A 17,671-nucleotide genomic window follows, 5' to 3' on the forward strand; every position below is an offset into this window, starting at 1 on the left:
TCGAGAGCTTTCACGCAGCTTTAGGAGAGCTGAGATGCTGAAAAGCAGCCAAGCTGAACAGCCGGGCTCAGCTTCAATAGGGTGCAATTGCCTGAATGGGGAAAACGAAGCAGCAGAGCAGCGGGCTTCTGTGCGCACTGAAGGCAATTGCAAGCATGCAGCAGCTGCTCCTTGCCAAGCACAGGCAGCTGCCTATGTTCTTCTTTCTTGACAAACTCACTGCTGCCCTTCTTTTCAGCAGTTGCCATCGTGTTCTCTGCATCTGGGAGCCTCAGGGGACGAGCAGGATTTTCCCAGGAGGGATTCGTCAGGACTACGTAAACACCCAGGCAAGTTGTCCTGGAACGCCTTCCATCCGCATGCCAAGAGGGAATTCAGCAGGCAGGAGAGTGGCAGCCAGCGTCCTCCAGCAGTCTGCCAGCTTCGCACACAAGCCTGCTTCTTGGCGGCTTCGTTCTTCGCCTCTTGCAAGCTACCGCGATCTCTGGCTGCCGGAGGCGGAGAAGCGGCTACTTCGCGCACAGAAGACTGGAGCGGCAGCGGTGCCTTCCGGAGCGCCGCTTCTGCCGAAAGACGCCGGCAACCGGCGCTTCCCTTCGGCCAGCTCCGGAGCGCCGTGTTCTGCCTCTCTAGTCGTCTACATCTTAGCGAAAAACTTCTCCGCTGCATTTCGCAAGGAGAAAGCCTACCAGCACTGCTCACGTTCGCCGATCTTGCCAAGAAATGGGATTTGCTGCTCATGCCAAGGACACTGCACTTTCCTGGGCAAGCTGCAAAGTGCTGGCAGATGGCCGTGCTCTCTGCCCGCTCCTGCCCAGCTTTGGGTAGTAGCGGGCACATTCCAGCCTGGCGAAGGCAAAAAACCTCGAGAGCTTTTCACGCAGCTTTAGGAGAGCTGAGATGCTGAAAAGCAGCCAAGCTGAACAGCCGGGCTCAGCTTCAATAGGGTGCAATTGCCTGAATGGGGAAAACGAAGCAGCAGAGCAGCGGGCTTCTGTGCGCACTGAAGGCAATTGCAAGCATGCAGCAGCTGCTCCTTGCCAAGCACAGGCAGCTGCCTATGTTCTTCTTTCTTGACAAACTCACTGCTGCCCTTCTTTTCAGCAGCTGCCATCGTGTTCTCTGCATCTGGGAGCCTCAGGGGACGAGCAGGATTTTCCCAGGAGGGATGCGTCAGGACTACGTAAACACCCAGGCAAGTTGTCCTGGAACGTATTCCATCCGCATGCCAAGAGTGAATTCAGCAGGCAGGAGAGTGGCAGCCAGCGTCCTCCAGCAGTCTGCCAGCTTCGCACACAAGCCTGCTTCTTGGCGGCTTCGTTCTTCGCCTCTTGCAAGCTACCGCGATCTCTGGCTGCCGGAGGCGGAGAAGCGGCTACTTCGCGCACAGAAGACTGGAGCGGCAGCGGTGCCTTCCGGAGCGCCGCTTCTGCCGAAAGACGCCGGCAACCGGCGCTTCCCTTCGGCCAGCTCCGGAGCGCCGTGTTCTGCCTCTCTAGTCGTCTACATCTTAGCGAAAAACTTCTCCGCTGCATTTCGCAAGGAGAAAGCCTACCAGCACTGCTCACGTTCGCCGATCTTGCCAAGAAATGGGATTTGCTGCTCATGCCAAGGACACTGCACTTTCCTGGGCAAGCTGCAAAGTGCTGGCAGATGGCCGTGCTCTCTGCCCGCTCCTGCCCAGCTTTGGGTAGTAGCGGGCACATTCCAGCCTGGCGAAGGCAAAAAACCTCGAGAGCTTTCACGCAGCTTTAGGAGAGCTGAGATGCTGAAAAGCAGCCAAGCTGAACAGCCGGGCTCAGCTTCAATAGGGTGCAATTGCCTGAATGGGGAAAACGAAGCAGCAGAGCAGCGGGCTTCTGTGCGCACTGAAGGCAATTGCAAGCATGCAGCAGCTGCTCCTTGCCAAGCACAGGCAGCTGCCTATGTTCTTCTTTCTTGACAAACTCACTGCTGCCCTTCTTTTCAGCAGCTGCCATCGTGTTCTCTGCATCTGGGAGCCTCAGGGGACGAGCAGGATTTTCCCAGGAGGGATTCGTCAGGACTACGTAAACACCCAGGCAAGTTGTCCTGGAACGCCTTCCATCCGCATGCCAAGAGGGAATTCAGCAGGCAGGAGAGTGGCAGCCAGCGTCCTCCAGCAGTCTGCCAGCTTCGCACACAAGCCTGCTTCTTGGCGGCTTCGTTCTTCGCCTCTTGCAAGCTACCGCGATCTCTGGCTGCCGGAGGCGGAGAAGCGGCTACTTCGCGCACAGAAGACTGGAACGGTAGCGGTGCGCTCCGGAGCGCCGCTTCTGCCGAAAGACGCCGGCAACCGGCGCTTCCCTTCGGCCAGCTCCGGAGCGCCGTGTTCTGCCTCTCTAGTCGTCTACATCTTAGCGAAAAACTTCTCCGCTGCATTTCGCAAGGAGAAAGCCTACCAGCACTGCTCACGTTCGCCGATCTTGCCAAGAAATGGGATTTGCTGCTCATGCCAAGGACACTGCACTTTCCTGGGCAAGCTGCAAAGTGCTGGCAGATGGCCGTGCTCTCTGCCCGCTCCTGCCCAGCTTTGGGTAGTAGCGGGCACATTCCAGCCTGGCGAAGGCAAAAAACCTCGAGAGCTTTCACGCAGCTTTAGGAGAGCTGAGATGCTGAAAAGCAGCCAAGCTGAACAGCCGGGCTCAGCTTCAATAGGGTGCAATTGCCTGAATGGGGAAAACGAAGCAGCAGAGCAGCGGGCTTCTGTGCGCACTGAAGGCAATTGCAAGCATGCAGCAGCTGCTCCTTGCCAAGCACAGGCAGCTGCCTATGTTCTTCTTTCTTGACAAACTCACTGCTGCCCTTCTTTTCAGCAGTTGCCATCGTGTTCTCTGCATCTGGGAGCCTCAGGGGACGAGCAGGATTTTCCCAGGAGGGATGCGTCAGGACTACGTCAAAACCCAGGCAAGTTGTCCTGGAACGCCTTCCATCCGCATGCCAAGAGGGAATTCAGCAGGCAGGAGAGTGGCAGCCAGCGTCCTCCAGCAGTCTGCCAGCTTCGCACACAAGCCTGCTTCTTGGCGGCTTCGTTCTTCGCCTCTTGCAAGCTACCGCGATCTCTGGCTGCCGGAGGCGGAGAAGCGGCTACTTCGCGCACAGAAGACTGGAACGGTAGCGGTGCGCTCCGGAGCGCCGCTTCTGCCGAAAGACGCCGGCAACCGGCGCTTCCCTTCGGCCAGCTCCGGAGCGCCGTGTTCTGCCTCTCTAGTCGTCTACATCTTAGCGAAAAACTTCTCCGCTGCATTTCGCAAGGAGAAAGCCTACCAGCACTGCTCACGTTCGCCGATCTTGCCAAGAAATGGGATTTGCTGCTCATGCCAAGGACACTGCACTTTCCTGGGCAAGCTGCAAAGTGCTGGCAGATGGCCGTGCTCTCTGCCCGCTCCTGCCCAGCTTTGGGTAGTAGCGGGCACATTCCAGCCTGGCGAAGGCAAAAAACCTCGAGAGCTTTTCACGCAGCTTTAGGAGAGCTGAGATGCTGAAAAGCAGCCAAGCTGAACAGCCGGGCTCAGCTTCAATAGGGTGCAATTGCCTGAATGGGGAAAACGAAGCAGCAGAGCAGCGGGCTTCTGTGCGCACTGAAGGCAATTGCAAGCATGCAGCAGCTGCTCCTTGCCAAGCACAGGCAGCTGCCTATGTTCTTCTTTCTTGACAAACTCACTGCTGCCCTTCTTTTCAGCAGTTGCCATCGTGTTCTCTGCATCTGGGAGCCTCAGGGGACGAGCAGGATTTTCCCAGGAGGGATTCGTCAGGACTACGTAAACACCCAGGCAAGTTGTCCTGGAACGCCTTCCATCCGCATGCCAAGAGGGAATTCAGCAGGCAGGAGAGTGGCAGCCAGCGTCCTCCAGCAGTCTGCCAGCTTCGCACACAAGCCTGCTTCTTGGCGGCTTCGTTCTTCGCCTCTTGCAAGCTACCGCGATCTCTGGCTGCCGGAGGCGGAGAAGCGGCTACTTCGCGCACAGAAGACTGGAACGGTAGCGGTGCGCTCCGGAGCGCCGCTTCTGCCGAAAGACGCCGGCAACCGGCGCTTCCCTTCGGCCAGCTCCGGAGCGCCGTGTTCTGCCTCTCTAGTCGTCTACATCTTAGCGAAAAACTTCTCCGCTGCATTTCGCAAGGAGAAAGCCTACCAGCACTGCTCACGTTCGCCGATCTTGCCAAGAAATGGGATTTGCTGCTCATGCCAAGGACACTGCACTTTCCTGGGCAAGCTGCAAAGTGCTGGCAGATGGCCGTGCTCTCTGCCCGCTCCTGCCCAGCTTTGGGTAGTAGCGGGCACATTCCAGCCTGGCGAAGGCAAAAAACCTCGAGAGCTTTCACGCAGCTTTAGGAGAGCTGAGATGCTGAAAAGCAGCCAAGCTGAACAGCCGGGCTCAGCTTCAATAGGGTGCAATTGCCTGAATGGGGAAAACGAAGCAGCAGAGCAGCGGGCTTCTGTGCGCACTGAAGGCAATTGCAAGCATGCAGCAGCTGCTCCTTGCCAAGCACAGGCAGCTGCCTATGTTCTTCTTTCTTGACAAACTCACTGCTGCCCTTCTTTTCAGCAGCTGCCATCGTGTTCTCTGCATCTGGGAGCCTCAGGGGACGAGCAGGATTTTCCCAGGAGGGATGCGTCAGGACTACGTCAAAACCCAGGCAAGTTGTCCTGGAACGTATTCCATCCGCATGCCAAGAGTGAATTCAGCAGGCAGGAGAGTGGCAGCCAGCGTCCTCCAGCAGTCTGCCAGCTTCGCACACAAGCCTGCTTCTTGGCGGCTTCGTTCTTCGCCTCTTGCAAGCTACCGCGATCTCTGGCTGCCGGAGGCGGAGAAGCGGCTACTTCGCGCACAGAAGACTGGAGCGGCAGCGGTGCCTTCCGGAGCGCCGCTTCTGCCGAAAGACGCCGGCAACCGGCGCTTCCCTTCGGCCAGCTCCGGAGCGCCGTGTTCTGCCTCTCTAGTCGTCTACATCTTAGCGAAAAACTTCTCCGCTGCATTTCGCAAGGAGAAAGCCTACCAGCACTGCTCACGTTCGCCGATCTTGCCAAGAAATGGGATTTGCTGCTCATGCCAAGGACACTGCACTTTCCTGGGCAAGCTGCAAAGTGCTGGCAGATGGCCGTGCTCTCTGCCCGCTCCTGCCCAGCTTTGGGTAGTAGCGGGCACATTCCAGCCTGGCGAAGGCAAAAAACCTCGAGAGCTTTCACGCAGCTTTAGGAGAGCTGAGATGCTGAAAAGCAGCCAAGCTGAACAGCCGGGCTCAGCTTCAATAGGGTGCAATTGCCTGAATGGGGAAAACGAAGCAGCAGAGCAGCGGGCTTCTGTGCGCACTGAAGGCAATTGCAAGCATGCAGCAGCTGCTCCTTGCCAAGCACAGGCAGCTGCCTATGTTCTTCTTTCTTGACAAACTCACTGCTGCCCTTCTTTTCAGCAGTTGCCATCGTGTTCTCTGCATCTGGGAGCCTCAGGGGACGAGCAGGATTTTCCCAGGAGGGATTCGTCAGGACTACGTAAACACCCAGGCAAGTTGTCCTGGAACGCCTTCCATCCGCATGCCAAGAGGGAATTCAGCAGGCAGGAGAGTGGCAGCCAGCGTCCTCCAGCAGTCTGCCAGCTTCGCACACAAGCCTGCTTCTTGGCGGCTTCGTTCTTCGCCTCTTGCAAGCTACCGCGATCTCTGGCTGCCGGAGGCGGAGAAGCGGCTACTTCGCGCACAGAAGACTGGAGCGGCAGCGGTGCCTTCCGGAGCGCCGCTTCTGCCGAAAGACGCCGGCAACCGGCGCTTCCCTTCGGCCAGCTCCGGAGCGCCGTGTTCTGCCTCTCTAGTCGTCTACATCTTAGCGAAAAACTTCTCCGCTGCATTTCGCAAGGAGAAAGCCTACCAGCACTGCTCACGTTCGCCGATCTTGCCAAGAAATGGGATTTGCTGCTCATGCCAAGGACACTGCACTTTCCTGGGCAAGCTGCAAAGTGCTGGCAGATGGCCGTGCTCTCTGCCCGCTCCTGCCCAGCTTTGGGTAGTAGCGGGCACATTCCAGCCTGGCGAAGGCAAAAAACCTCGAGAGCTTTTCACGCAGCTTTAGGAGAGCTGAGATGCTGAAAAGCAGCCAAGCTGAACAGCCGGGCTCAGCTTCAATAGGGTGCAATTGCCTGAATGGGGAAAACGAAGCAGCAGAGCAGCGGGCTTCTGTGCGCACTGAAGGCAATTGCAAGCATGCAGCAGCTGCTCCTTGCCAAGCACAGGCAGCTGCCTATGTTCTTCTTTCTTGACAAACTCACTGCTGCCCTTCTTTTCAGCAGCTGCCATCGTGTTCTCTGCATCTGGGAGCCTCAGGGGACGAGCAGGATTTTCCCAGGAGGGATGCGTCAGGACTACGTAAACACCCAGGCAAGTTGTCCTGGAACGTATTCCATCCGCATGCCAAGAGTGAATTCAGCAGGCAGGAGAGTGGCAGCCAGCGTCCTCCAGCAGTCTGCCAGCTTCGCACACAAGCCTGCTTCTTGGCGGCTTCGTTCTTCGCCTCTTGCAAGCTACCGCGATCTCTGGCTGCCGGAGGCGGAGAAGCGGCTACTTCGCGCACAGAAGACTGGAGCGGCAGCGGTGCCTTCCGGAGCGCCGCTTCTGCCGAAAGACGCCGGCAACCGGCGCTTCCCTTCGGCCAGCTCCGGAGCGCCGTGTTCTGCCTCTCTAGTCGTCTACATCTTAGCGAAAAACTTCTCCGCTGCATTTCGCAAGGAGAAAGCCTACCAGCACTGCTCACGTTCGCCGATCTTGCCAAGAAATGGGATTTGCTGCTCATGCCAAGGACACTGCACTTTCCTGGGCAAGCTGCAAAGTGCTGGCAGATGGCCGTGCTCTCTGCCCGCTCCTGCCCAGCTTTGGGTAGTAGCGGGCACATTCCAGCCTGGCGAAGGCAAAAAACCTCGAGAGCTTTCACGCAGCTTTAGGAGAGCTGAGATGCTGAAAAGCAGCCAAGCTGAACAGCCGGGCTCAGCTTCAATAGGGTGCAATTGCCTGAATGGGGAAAACGAAGCAGCAGAGCAGCGGGCTTCTGTGCGCACTGAAGGCAATTGCAAGCATGCAGCAGCTGCTCCTTGCCAAGCACAGGCAGCTGCCTATGTTCTTCTTTCTTGACAAACTCACTGCTGCCCTTCTTTTCAGCAGCTGCCATCGTGTTCTCTGCATCTGGGAGCCTCAGGGGACGAGCAGGATTTTCCCAGGAGGGATTCGTCAGGACTACGTAAACACCCAGGCAAGTTGTCCTGGAACGCCTTCCATCCGCATGCCAAGAGGGAATTCAGCAGGCAGGAGAGTGGCAGCCAGCGTCCTCCAGCAGTCTGCCAGCTTCGCACACAAGCCTGCTTCTTGGCGGCTTCGTTCTTCGCCTCTTGCAAGCTACCGCGATCTCTGGCTGCCGGAGGCGGAGAAGCGGCTACTTCGCGCACAGAAGACTGGAACGGTAGCGGTGCGCTCCGGAGCGCCGCTTCTGCCGAAAGACGCCGGCAACCGGCGCTTCCCTTCGGCCAGCTCCGGAGCGCCGTGTTCTGCCTCTCTAGTCGTCTACATCTTAGCGAAAAACTTCTCCGCTGCATTTCGCAAGGAGAAAGCCTACCAGCACTGCTCACGTTCGCCGATCTTGCCAAGAAATGGGATTTGCTGCTCATGCCAAGGACACTGCACTTTCCTGGGCAAGCTGCAAAGTGCTGGCAGATGGCCGTGCTCTCTGCCCGCTCCTGCCCAGCTTTGGGTAGTAGCGGGCACATTCCAGCCTGGCGAAGGCAAAAAACCTCGAGAGCTTTCACGCAGCTTTAGGAGAGCTGAGATGCTGAAAAGCAGCCAAGCTGAACAGCCGGGCTCAGCTTCAATAGGGTGCAATTGCCTGAATGGGGAAAACGAAGCAGCAGAGCAGCGGGCTTCTGTGCGCACTGAAGGCAATTGCAAGCATGCAGCAGCTGCTCCTTGCCAAGCACAGGCAGCTGCCTATGTTCTTCTTTCTTGACAAACTCACTGCTGCCCTTCTTTTCAGCAGTTGCCATCGTGTTCTCTGCATCTGGGAGCCTCAGGGGACGAGCAGGATTTTCCCAGGAGGGATGCGTCAGGACTACGTCAAAACCCAGGCAAGTTGTCCTGGAACGCCTTCCATCCGCATGCCAAGAGGGAATTCAGCAGGCAGGAGAGTGGCAGCCAGCGTCCTCCAGCAGTCTGCCAGCTTCGCACACAAGCCTGCTTCTTGGCGGCTTCGTTCTTCGCCTCTTGCAAGCTACCGCGATCTCTGGCTGCCGGAGGCGGAGAAGCGGCTACTTCGCGCACAGAAGACTGGAACGGTAGCGGTGCGCTCCGGAGCGCCGCTTCTGCCGAAAGACGCCGGCAACCGGCGCTTCCCTTCGGCCAGCTCCGGAGCGCCGTGTTCTGCCTCTCTAGTCGTCTACATCTTAGCGAAAAACTTCTCCGCTGCATTTCGCAAGGAGAAAGCCTACCAGCACTGCTCACGTTCGCCGATCTTGCCAAGAAATGGGATTTGCTGCTCATGCCAAGGACACTGCACTTTCCTGGGCAAGCTGCAAAGTGCTGGCAGATGGCCGTGCTCTCTGCCCGCTCCTGCCCAGCTTTGGGTAGTAGCGGGCACATTCCAGCCTGGCGAAGGCAAAAAACCTCGAGAGCTTTTCACGCAGCTTTAGGAGAGCTGAGATGCTGAAAAGCAGCCAAGCTGAACAGCCGGGCTCAGCTTCAATAGGGTGCAATTGCCTGAATGGGGAAAACGAAGCAGCAGAGCAGCGGGCTTCTGTGCGCACTGAAGGCAATTGCAAGCATGCAGCAGCTGCTCCTTGCCAAGCACAGGCAGCTGCCTATGTTCTTCTTTCTTGACAAACTCACTGCTGCCCTTCTTTTCAGCAGTTGCCATCGTGTTCTCTGCATCTGGGAGCCTCAGGGGACGAGCAGGATTTTCCCAGGAGGGATTCGTCAGGACTACGTAAACACCCAGGCAAGTTGTCCTGGAACGCCTTCCATCCGCATGCCAAGAGGGAATTCAGCAGGCAGGAGAGTGGCAGCCAGCGTCCTCCAGCAGTCTGCCAGCTTCGCACACAAGCCTGCTTCTTGGCGGCTTCGTTCTTCGCCTCTTGCAAGCTACCGCGATCTCTGGCTGCCGGAGGCGGAGAAGCGGCTACTTCGCGCACAGAAGACTGGAACGGTAGCGGTGCGCTCCGGAGCGCCGCTTCTGCCGAAAGACGCCGGCAACCGGCGCTTCCCTTCGGCCAGCTCCGGAGCGCCGTGTTCTGCCTCTCTAGTCGTCTACATCTTAGCGAAAAACTTCTCCGCTGCATTTCGCAAGGAGAAAGCCTACCAGCACTGCTCACGTTCGCCGATCTTGCCAAGAAATGGGATTTGCTGCTCATGCCAAGGACACTGCACTTTCCTGGGCAAGCTGCAAAGTGCTGGCAGATGGCCGTGCTCTCTGCCCGCTCCTGCCCAGCTTTGGGTAGTAGCGGGCACATTCCAGCCTGGCGAAGGCAAAAAACCTCGAGAGCTTTCACGCAGCTTTAGGAGAGCTGAGATGCTGAAAAGCAGCCAAGCTGAACAGCCGGGCTCAGCTTCAATAGGGTGCAATTGCCTGAATGGGGAAAACGAAGCAGCAGAGCAGCGGGCTTCTGTGCGCACTGAAGGCAATTGCAAGCATGCAGCAGCTGCTCCTTGCCAAGCACAGGCAGCTGCCTATGTTCTTCTTTCTTGACAAACTCACTGCTGCCCTTCTTTTCAGCAGCTGCCATCGTGTTCTCTGCATCTGGGAGCCTCAGGGGACGAGCAGGATTTTCCCAGGAGGGATGCGTCAGGACTACGTCAAAACCCAGGCAAGTTGTCCTGGAACGTATTCCATCCGCATGCCAAGAGTGAATTCAGCAGGCAGGAGAGTGGCAGCCAGCGTCCTCCAGCAGTCTGCCAGCTTCGCACACAAGCCTGCTTCTTGGCGGCTTCGTTCTTCGCCTCTTGCAAGCTACCGCGATCTCTGGCTGCCGGAGGCGGAGAAGCGGCTACTTCGCGCACAGAAGACTGGAGCGGCAGCGGTGCCTTCCGGAGCGCCGCTTCTGCCGAAAGACGCCGGCAACCGGCGCTTCCCTTCGGCCAGCTCCGGAGCGCCGTGTTCTGCCTCTCTAGTCGTCTACATCTTAGCGAAAAACTTCTCCGCTGCATTTCGCAAGGAGAAAGCCTACCAGCACTGCTCACGTTCGCCGATCTTGCCAAGAAATGGGATTTGCTGCTCATGCCAAGGACACTGCACTTTCCTGGGCAAGCTGCAAAGTGCTGGCAGATGGCCGTGCTCTCTGCCCGCTCCTGCCCAGCTTTGGGTAGTAGCGGGCACATTCCAGCCTGGCGAAGGCAAAAAACCTCGAGAGCTTTCACGCAGCTTTAGGAGAGCTGGGATGCTGAAAAGCAGCAAAGCTGAACAGCCGGGCTCAGCTTCAATAGGGTGCAATTGCCTGAATGGGGAAAACGAAGCAGCAGAGCAGCGGGCTTCTGTGCGCACTGAAGGCAATTGCAAGCATGCAGCAGCTGCTCCTTGCCAAGCACAGGCAGCTGCCTATCTTCTTCTTTCTTGACAAACTCACTGCTGCCCTTCTTTTCAGCAGCTGCCATCGTGTTCTCTGCATCTGGGAGCCGCAGGGGACGAGCAGGATTTTCCCAGGAGGGATGCGTCAGGACTACGTCAAAACCCAGGCAAGTTGTCCTGGAACGCCTTCCATCCGCATGCCAAGAGGGAATTCAGCAGGCAGGAGAGTGGCAGCCAGCGTCCTCCAGCAGTCTGCCAGCTTCGCACACAAGCCTGCTTCTTGGCGGCTTCGTTCTTCGCCTCTTGCAAGCTACCGCGATCTCTGGCTGCCGGAGGCGGAGAAGCGGCTACTTCGCGCACAGAAGACTGGAACGGTAGCGGTGCGCTCCGGAGCGCCGCTTCTGCCGAAAGACGCCGGCAACCGGCGCTTCCCTTCGGCCAGCTCCGGAGCGCCGTGTTCTGCCTCTCTAGTCGTCTACATCTTAGCGAAAAACTTCTCCGCTGCATTTCGCAAGGAGAAAGCCTACCAGCACTGCTCACGTTCGCCGATCTTGCCAAGAAATGGGATTTGCTGCTCATGCCAAGGACACTGCACTTTCCTGGGCAAGCTGCAAAGTGCTGGCAGATGGCCGTGCTCTCTGCCCGCTCCTGCCCAGCTTTGGGTAGTAGCGGGCACATTCCAGCCTGGCGAAGGCAAAAAACCTCGAGAGCTTTCACGCAGCTTTAGGAGAGCTGAGATGCTGAAAAGCAGCCAAGCTGAACAGCCGGGCTCAGCTTCAATAGGGTGCAATTGCCTGAATGGGGAAAACGAAGCAGCAGAGCAGCGGGCTTCTGTGCGCACTGAAGGCAATTGCAAGCATGCAGCAGCTGCTCCTTGCCAAGCACAGGCAGCTGCCTATCTTCTTCTTTCTTGACAAACTCACTGCTGCCCTTCTTTTCAGCAGCTGCCATCGTGTTCTCTGCATCTGGGAGCCTCAGGGGACGAGCAGGATTTTCTCAGGAGGGATGCGTCAGGACAACGTCAAAACCCAGGCAAGTTGTCCTGGAACGCCTTCCATCCGCATGCCAAGAGTGAATTCAGCAGGCAGGAGAGTGGCAGCCAGCGTCCTCCAGCAGTCTGCCAGCTTCGCACACAAGCCTGCTTCTTGGCGGCTTCGTTCTTCGCCTCTTGCAAGCTACCGCGATCTCTGGCTGCCGGAGGCGGAGAAGCGGCTACTTCGCGCACAGAAGACTGGAGCGGCAGCGGTGCCTTCCGGAGCGCCGCTTCTGCCGAAAGACGCCGGCAACCGGCGCTTCCCTTCGGCCAGCTCCGGAGCGCCGTGTTCTGCCTCTCTAGTCGTCTACATCTTAGCGAAAAACTTCTCCGCTGCATTTCGCAAGGAGAAAGCCTACCAGCACTGCTCACGTTCGCCGATCTTGCCAAGAAATGGGATTTGCTGCTCATGCCAAGGACACTGCACTTTCCTGGGCAAGCTGCAAAGTGCTGGCAGATGGCCGTGCTCTCTGCCCGCTCCTGCCCAGCTTTGGGTAGTAGCGGGCACATTCCAGCCTGGCGAAGGCAAAAAACCTCGAGAGCTTTCACGCAGCTTTAGGAGAGCTGAGATGCTGAAAAGCAGCCAAGCTGAACAGCCGGGCTCAGCTTCAATAGGGTGCAATTGCCTGAATGGGGAAAACGAAGCAGCAGAGCAGCGGGCTTCTGTGCGCACTGAAGGCAATTGCAAGCATGCAGCAGCTGCTCCTTGCCAAGCACAGGCAGCTGCCTATCTTCTTCTTTCTTGACAAACTCACTGCTGCCCTTCTTTTCAGCAGTTGCCATCGTGTTCTCTGCATCTGGGAGCCTCAGGGGACGAGCAGGATTTTCCCAGGAGGGATTCGTCAGGACTACGTAAACACCCAGGCAAGTTGTCCTGGAACGCCTTCCATCCGCATGCCAAGAGGGAATTCAGCAGGCAGGAGAGTGGCAGCCAGCGTCCTCCAGCAGTCTGCCAGCTTCGCACACAAGCCTGCTTCTTGGCGGCTTCGTTCTTCGCCTCTTGCAAGCTACCGCGATCTCTGGCTGCCGGAGGCGGAGAAGCGGCTACTTCGCGCACAGAAGACTGGAACGGTAGCGGTGCGCTCCGGAGCGCCGCTTCTGCCGAAAGACGCCGGCAACCGGCGCTTCCCTTCGGCCAGCTCCGGAGCGCTGTGTTCTGCCTCTCTAGTCGTCTACATCTTAGCGAAAAACTTCTCCGCTGCATTTCGCAAGGAGAAAGCCTACCAGCACTGCTCACGTTCGCCGATCTTGCCAAGAAATGGGATTTGCTGCTCATGCCAAGGACACTGCACTTTCCTGGGCAAGCTGCAAAGTGCTGGCAGATGGCCGTGCTCTCTGCCCGCTCCTGCCCAGCTTTGGGTAGTAGCGGGCACATTCCAGCCTGGCGAAGGCAAAAAACCTCGAGAGCTTTCACGCAGCTTTAGGAGAGCTGAGATGCTGAAAAGCAGCCAAGCTGAACAGCCGGGCTCAGCTTCAATAGGGTGCAATTGCCTGAATGGGGAAAACGAAGCAGCAGAGCAGCGGGCTTCTGTGCGCACTGAAGGCAATTGCAAGCATGCAGCAGCTGCTCCTTGCCAAGCACAGGCAGCTGCCTATGTTCTTCTTTCTTGACAAACTCACTGCTGCCCTTCTTTTCAGCAGTTGCCATCGTGTTCTCTGCATCTGGGAGCCTCAGGGGACGAGCAGGATTTTCCCAGGAGGGATTCGTCAGGACTACGTAAACACCCAGGCAAGTTGTCCTGGAACGCCTTCCATCCGCATGCCAAGAGGGAATTCAGCAGGCAGGAGAGTGGCAGCCAGCGTCCTCCAGCAGTCTGCCAGCTTCGCACACAAGCCTGCTTCTTGGCGGCTTCGTTCTTCGCCTCTTGCAAGCTACCGCGATCTCTGGCTGCCGGAGGCGGAGAAGCGGCTACTTCGCGCACAGAAGACTGGAGCGGCAGCGGTGCCTTCCGGAGCGCCGCTTCTGCCGAAAGACGCCGGCAACCGGCGCTTCCCTTCGGCCAGCTCCGGAGCGCCGTGTTCTGCCTCTCTAGTCGTCTACATCTTAGCGAAAAACTTCTCCGCTGCATTTCGCAAGGAGAAAGCCTACCAGCACTGCTCACGTTCGCCGATCTTGCCAAGAAATGGGATTTGCTGCTCATGCCAAGGACACTGCACTTTCCTGGGCAAGCTGCAAAGTGCTGGCAGATGGCCGTGCTCTCTGCCCGCTCCTGCCCAGCTTTGGGTAGTAGCGGGCACATTCCAGCCTGGCGAAGGCAAAAAACCTCGAGAGCTTTTCACGCAGCTTTAGGAGAGCTGAGATGCTGAAAAGCAGCCAAGCTGAACAGCCGGGCTCAGCTTCAATAGGGTGCAATTGCCTGAATGGGGAAAACGAAGCAGCAGAGCAGCGGGCTTCTGTGCGCACTGAAGGCAATTGCAAGCATGCAGCAGCTGCTCCTTGCCAAGCACAGGCAGCTGCCTATGTTCTTCTTTCTTGACAAACTCACTGCTGCCCTTCTTTTCAGCAGCTGCCATCGTGTTCTCTGCATCTGGGAGCCTCAGGGGACGAGCAGGATTTTCCCAGGAGGGATGCGTCAGGACTACGTCAAAACCCAGGCAAGTTGTCCTGGAACGTATTCCATCCGCATGCCAAGAGTGAATTCAGCAGGCAGGAGAGTGGCAGCCAGCGTCCTCCAGCAGTCTGCCAGCTTCGCACACAAGCCTGCTTCTTGGCGGCTTCGTTCTTCGCCTCTTGCAAGCTACCGCGATCTCTGGCTGCCGGAGGCGGAGAAGCGGCTACTTCGCGCACAGAAGACTGGAGCGGCAGCGGTGCCTTCCGGAGCGCCGCTTCTGCCGAAAGACGCCGGCAACCGGCGCTTCCCTTCGGCCAGCTCCGGAGCGCCGTGTTCTGCCTCTCTAGTCGTCTACATCTTAGCGAAAAACTTCTCCGCTGCATTTCGCAAGGAGAAAGCCTACCAGCACTGCTCACGTTCGCCGATCTTGCCAAGAAATGGGATTTGCTGCTCATGCCAAGGACACTGCACTTTCCTGGGCAAGCTGCAAAGTGCTGGCAGATGGCCGTGCTCTCTGCCCGCTCCTGCCCAGCTTTGGGTAGTAGCGGGCACATTCCAGCCTGGCGAAGGCAAAAAACCTCGAGAGCTTTCACGCAGCTTTAGGAGAGCTGAGATGCTGAAAAGCAGCCAAGCTGAACAGCCGGGCTCAGCTTCAATAGGGTGCAATTGCCTGAATGGGGAAAACGAAGCAGCAGAGCAGCGGGCTTCTGTGCGCACTGAAGGCAATTGCAAGCATGCAGCAGCTGCTCCTTGCCAAGCACAGGCAGCTGCCTATGTTCTTCTTTCTTGACAAACTCACTGCTGCCCTTCTTTTCAGCAGTTGCCATCGTGTTCTCTGCATCTGGGAGCCTCAGGGGACGAGCAGGATTTTCCCAGGAGGGATTCGTCAGGACTACGTAAACACCCAGGCAAGTTGTCCTGGAACGCCTTCCATCCGCATGCCAAGAGGGAATTCAGCAGGCAGGAGAGTGGCAGCCAGCGTCCTCCAGCAGTCTGCCAGCTTCGCACACAAGCCTGCTTCTTGGCGGCTTCGTTCTTCGCCTCTTGCAAGCTACCGCGATCTCTGGCTGCCGGAGGCGGAGAAGCGGCTACTTCGCGCACAGAAGACTGGAGCGGCAGCGGTGCCTTCCGGAGCGCCGCTTCTGCCGAAAGACGCCGGCAACCGGCGCTTCCCTTCGGCCAGCTCCGGAGCGCCGTGTTCTGCCTCTCTAGTCGTCTACATCTTAGCGAAAAACTTCTCCGCTGCATTTCGCAAGGAGAAAGCCTACCAGCACTGCTCACGTTCGCCGATCTTGCCAAGAAATGGGATTTGCTGCTCATGCCAAGGACACTGCACTTTCCTGGGCAAGCTGCAAAGTGCTGGCAGATGGCCGTGCTCTCTGCCCGCTCCTGCCCAGCTTTGGGTAGTAGCGGGCACATTCCAGCCTGGCGAAGGCAAAAAACCTCGAGAGCTTTTCACGCAGCTTTAGGAGAGCTGAGATGCTGAAAAGCAGCCAAGCTGAACAGCCGGGCTCAGCTTCAATAGGGTGCAATTGCCTGAATGGGGAAAACGAAGCAGCAGAGCAGCGGGCTTCTGTGCGCACTGAAGGCAATTGCAAGCATGCAGCAGCTGCTCCTTGCCAAGCACAGGCAGCTGCCTATCTTCTTCTTTCTTGACAAACTCACTGCTGCCCTTCTTTTCAGCAGCTGCCATCGTGTTCTCTGCATCTGGGAGCCTCAGGGGACGAGCAGGATTTTCCCAGGAGGGATGCGTCAGGACTACGTCAAAACCCAGGCAAGTTGTCCTGGAACGTATTCCATCCGCATGCCAAGAGTGAATTCAGCAGGCAGGAGAGTGGCAGCCAGCGTCCTCCAGCAGTCTGCCAGCTTCGCACACAAGCCTGCTTCTTGGCGGCTTCGTTCTTCGCCTCTTGCAAGCTACCGCGATCTCTGGCTGCCGGAGGCGGAGAAGCGGCTACTTCGCGCACAGAAGACTGGAGCGGCAGCGGTGCCTTCCGGAGCGCCGCTTCTGCCGAAAGACGCCGGCAACCGGCGCTTCCCTTCGGCCAGCTCCGGAGCGCCGTGTTCTGCCTCTCTAGTCGTCTACATCTTAGCGAAAAACTTCTCCGCTGCATTTCGCAAGGAGAAAGCCTACCAGCACTGCTCACGTTCGCCGATCTTGCCAAGAAATGGGATTTGCTGCTCATGCCAAGGACACTGCACTTTCCTGGGCAAGCTGCAAAGTGCTGGCAGATGGCCGTGCTCTCTGCCCGCTCCTGCCCAGCTTTGGGTAGTAGCGGGCACATTCCAGCCTGGCGAAGGCAAAAAACCTCGAGAGCTTTCACGCAGCTTTAGGAGAGCTGAGATGCTGAAAAGCAGCCAAGCTGAACAGCCGGGCTCAGCTTCAATAGGGTGCAATTGCCTGAATGGGGAAAACGAAGCAGCAGAGCAGCGGGCTTCTGTGCGCACTGAAGGCAATTGCAAGCATGCAGCAGCTGCTCCTTGCCAAGCACAGGCAGCTGCCTATGTTCTTCTTTCTTGACAAACTCACTGCTGCCCTTCTTTTCAGCAGTTGCCATCGTGTTCTCTGCATCTGGGAGCCTCAGGGGACGAGCAGGATTTTCCCAGGAGGGATTCGTCAGGACTACGTAAACACCCAGGCAAGTTGTCCTGGAACGCCTTCCATCCGCATGCCAAGAGGGAATTCAGCAGGCAGGAGAGTGGCAGCCAGCGTCCTCCAGCAGTCTGCCAGCTTCGCACACAAGCCTGCTTCTTGGCGGCTTCGTTCTTCGCCTCTTGCAAGCTACCGCGATCTCTGGCTGCCGGAGGCGGAGAAGCGGCTACTTCGCGCACAGAAGACTGGAGCGGCAGCGGTGCCTTCCGGAGCGCCGCTTCTGCCGAAAGACGCCGGCAACCGGCGCTTCCCTTCGGCCAGCTCCGGAGCGCCGTGTTCTGCCTCTCTAGTCGTCTACATCTTAGCGAAAAACTTCTCCGCTGCATTTCGCAAGGAGAAAGCCTACCAGCACTGCTCACGTTCGCCGATCTTGCCAAGAAATGGGATTTGCTGCTCATGCCAAGGACACTGCACTTTCCTGGGCAAGCTGCAAAGTGCTGGCAGATGGCCGTGCTCTCTGCCCGCTCCTGCCCAGCTTTGGGTAGTAGCGGGCACATTCCAGCCTGGCGAAGGCAAAAAACCTCGAGAGCTTTTCACGCAGCTTTAGGAGAGCTGAGATGCTGAAAAGCAGCCAAGCTGAACAGCCGGGCTCAGCTTCAATAGGGTGCAATTGCCTGAATGGGGAAAACGAAGCAGCAGAGCAGCGGGCTTCTGTGCGCACTGAAGGCAATTGCAAGCATGCAGCAGCTGCTCCTTGCCAAGCACAGGCAGCTGCCTATGTTCTTCTTTCTTGACAAACTCACTGCTGCCCTTCTTTTCAGCAGTTGCCATCGTGTTCTCTGCATCTGGGAGCCTCAGGGGACGAGCAGGATTTTCCCAGGAGGGATTCGTCAGGACTACGTAAACACCCAGGCAAGTTGTCCTGGAACGCCTTCCATCCGCATGCC

This window comes from Vidua macroura, chromosome 2 (assembly GCF_024509145.1).
Source record: "Vidua macroura isolate BioBank_ID:100142 chromosome 2, ASM2450914v1, whole genome shotgun sequence".
Lineage (NCBI taxonomy): Eukaryota > Metazoa > Chordata > Aves > Passeriformes > Viduidae > Vidua > Vidua macroura.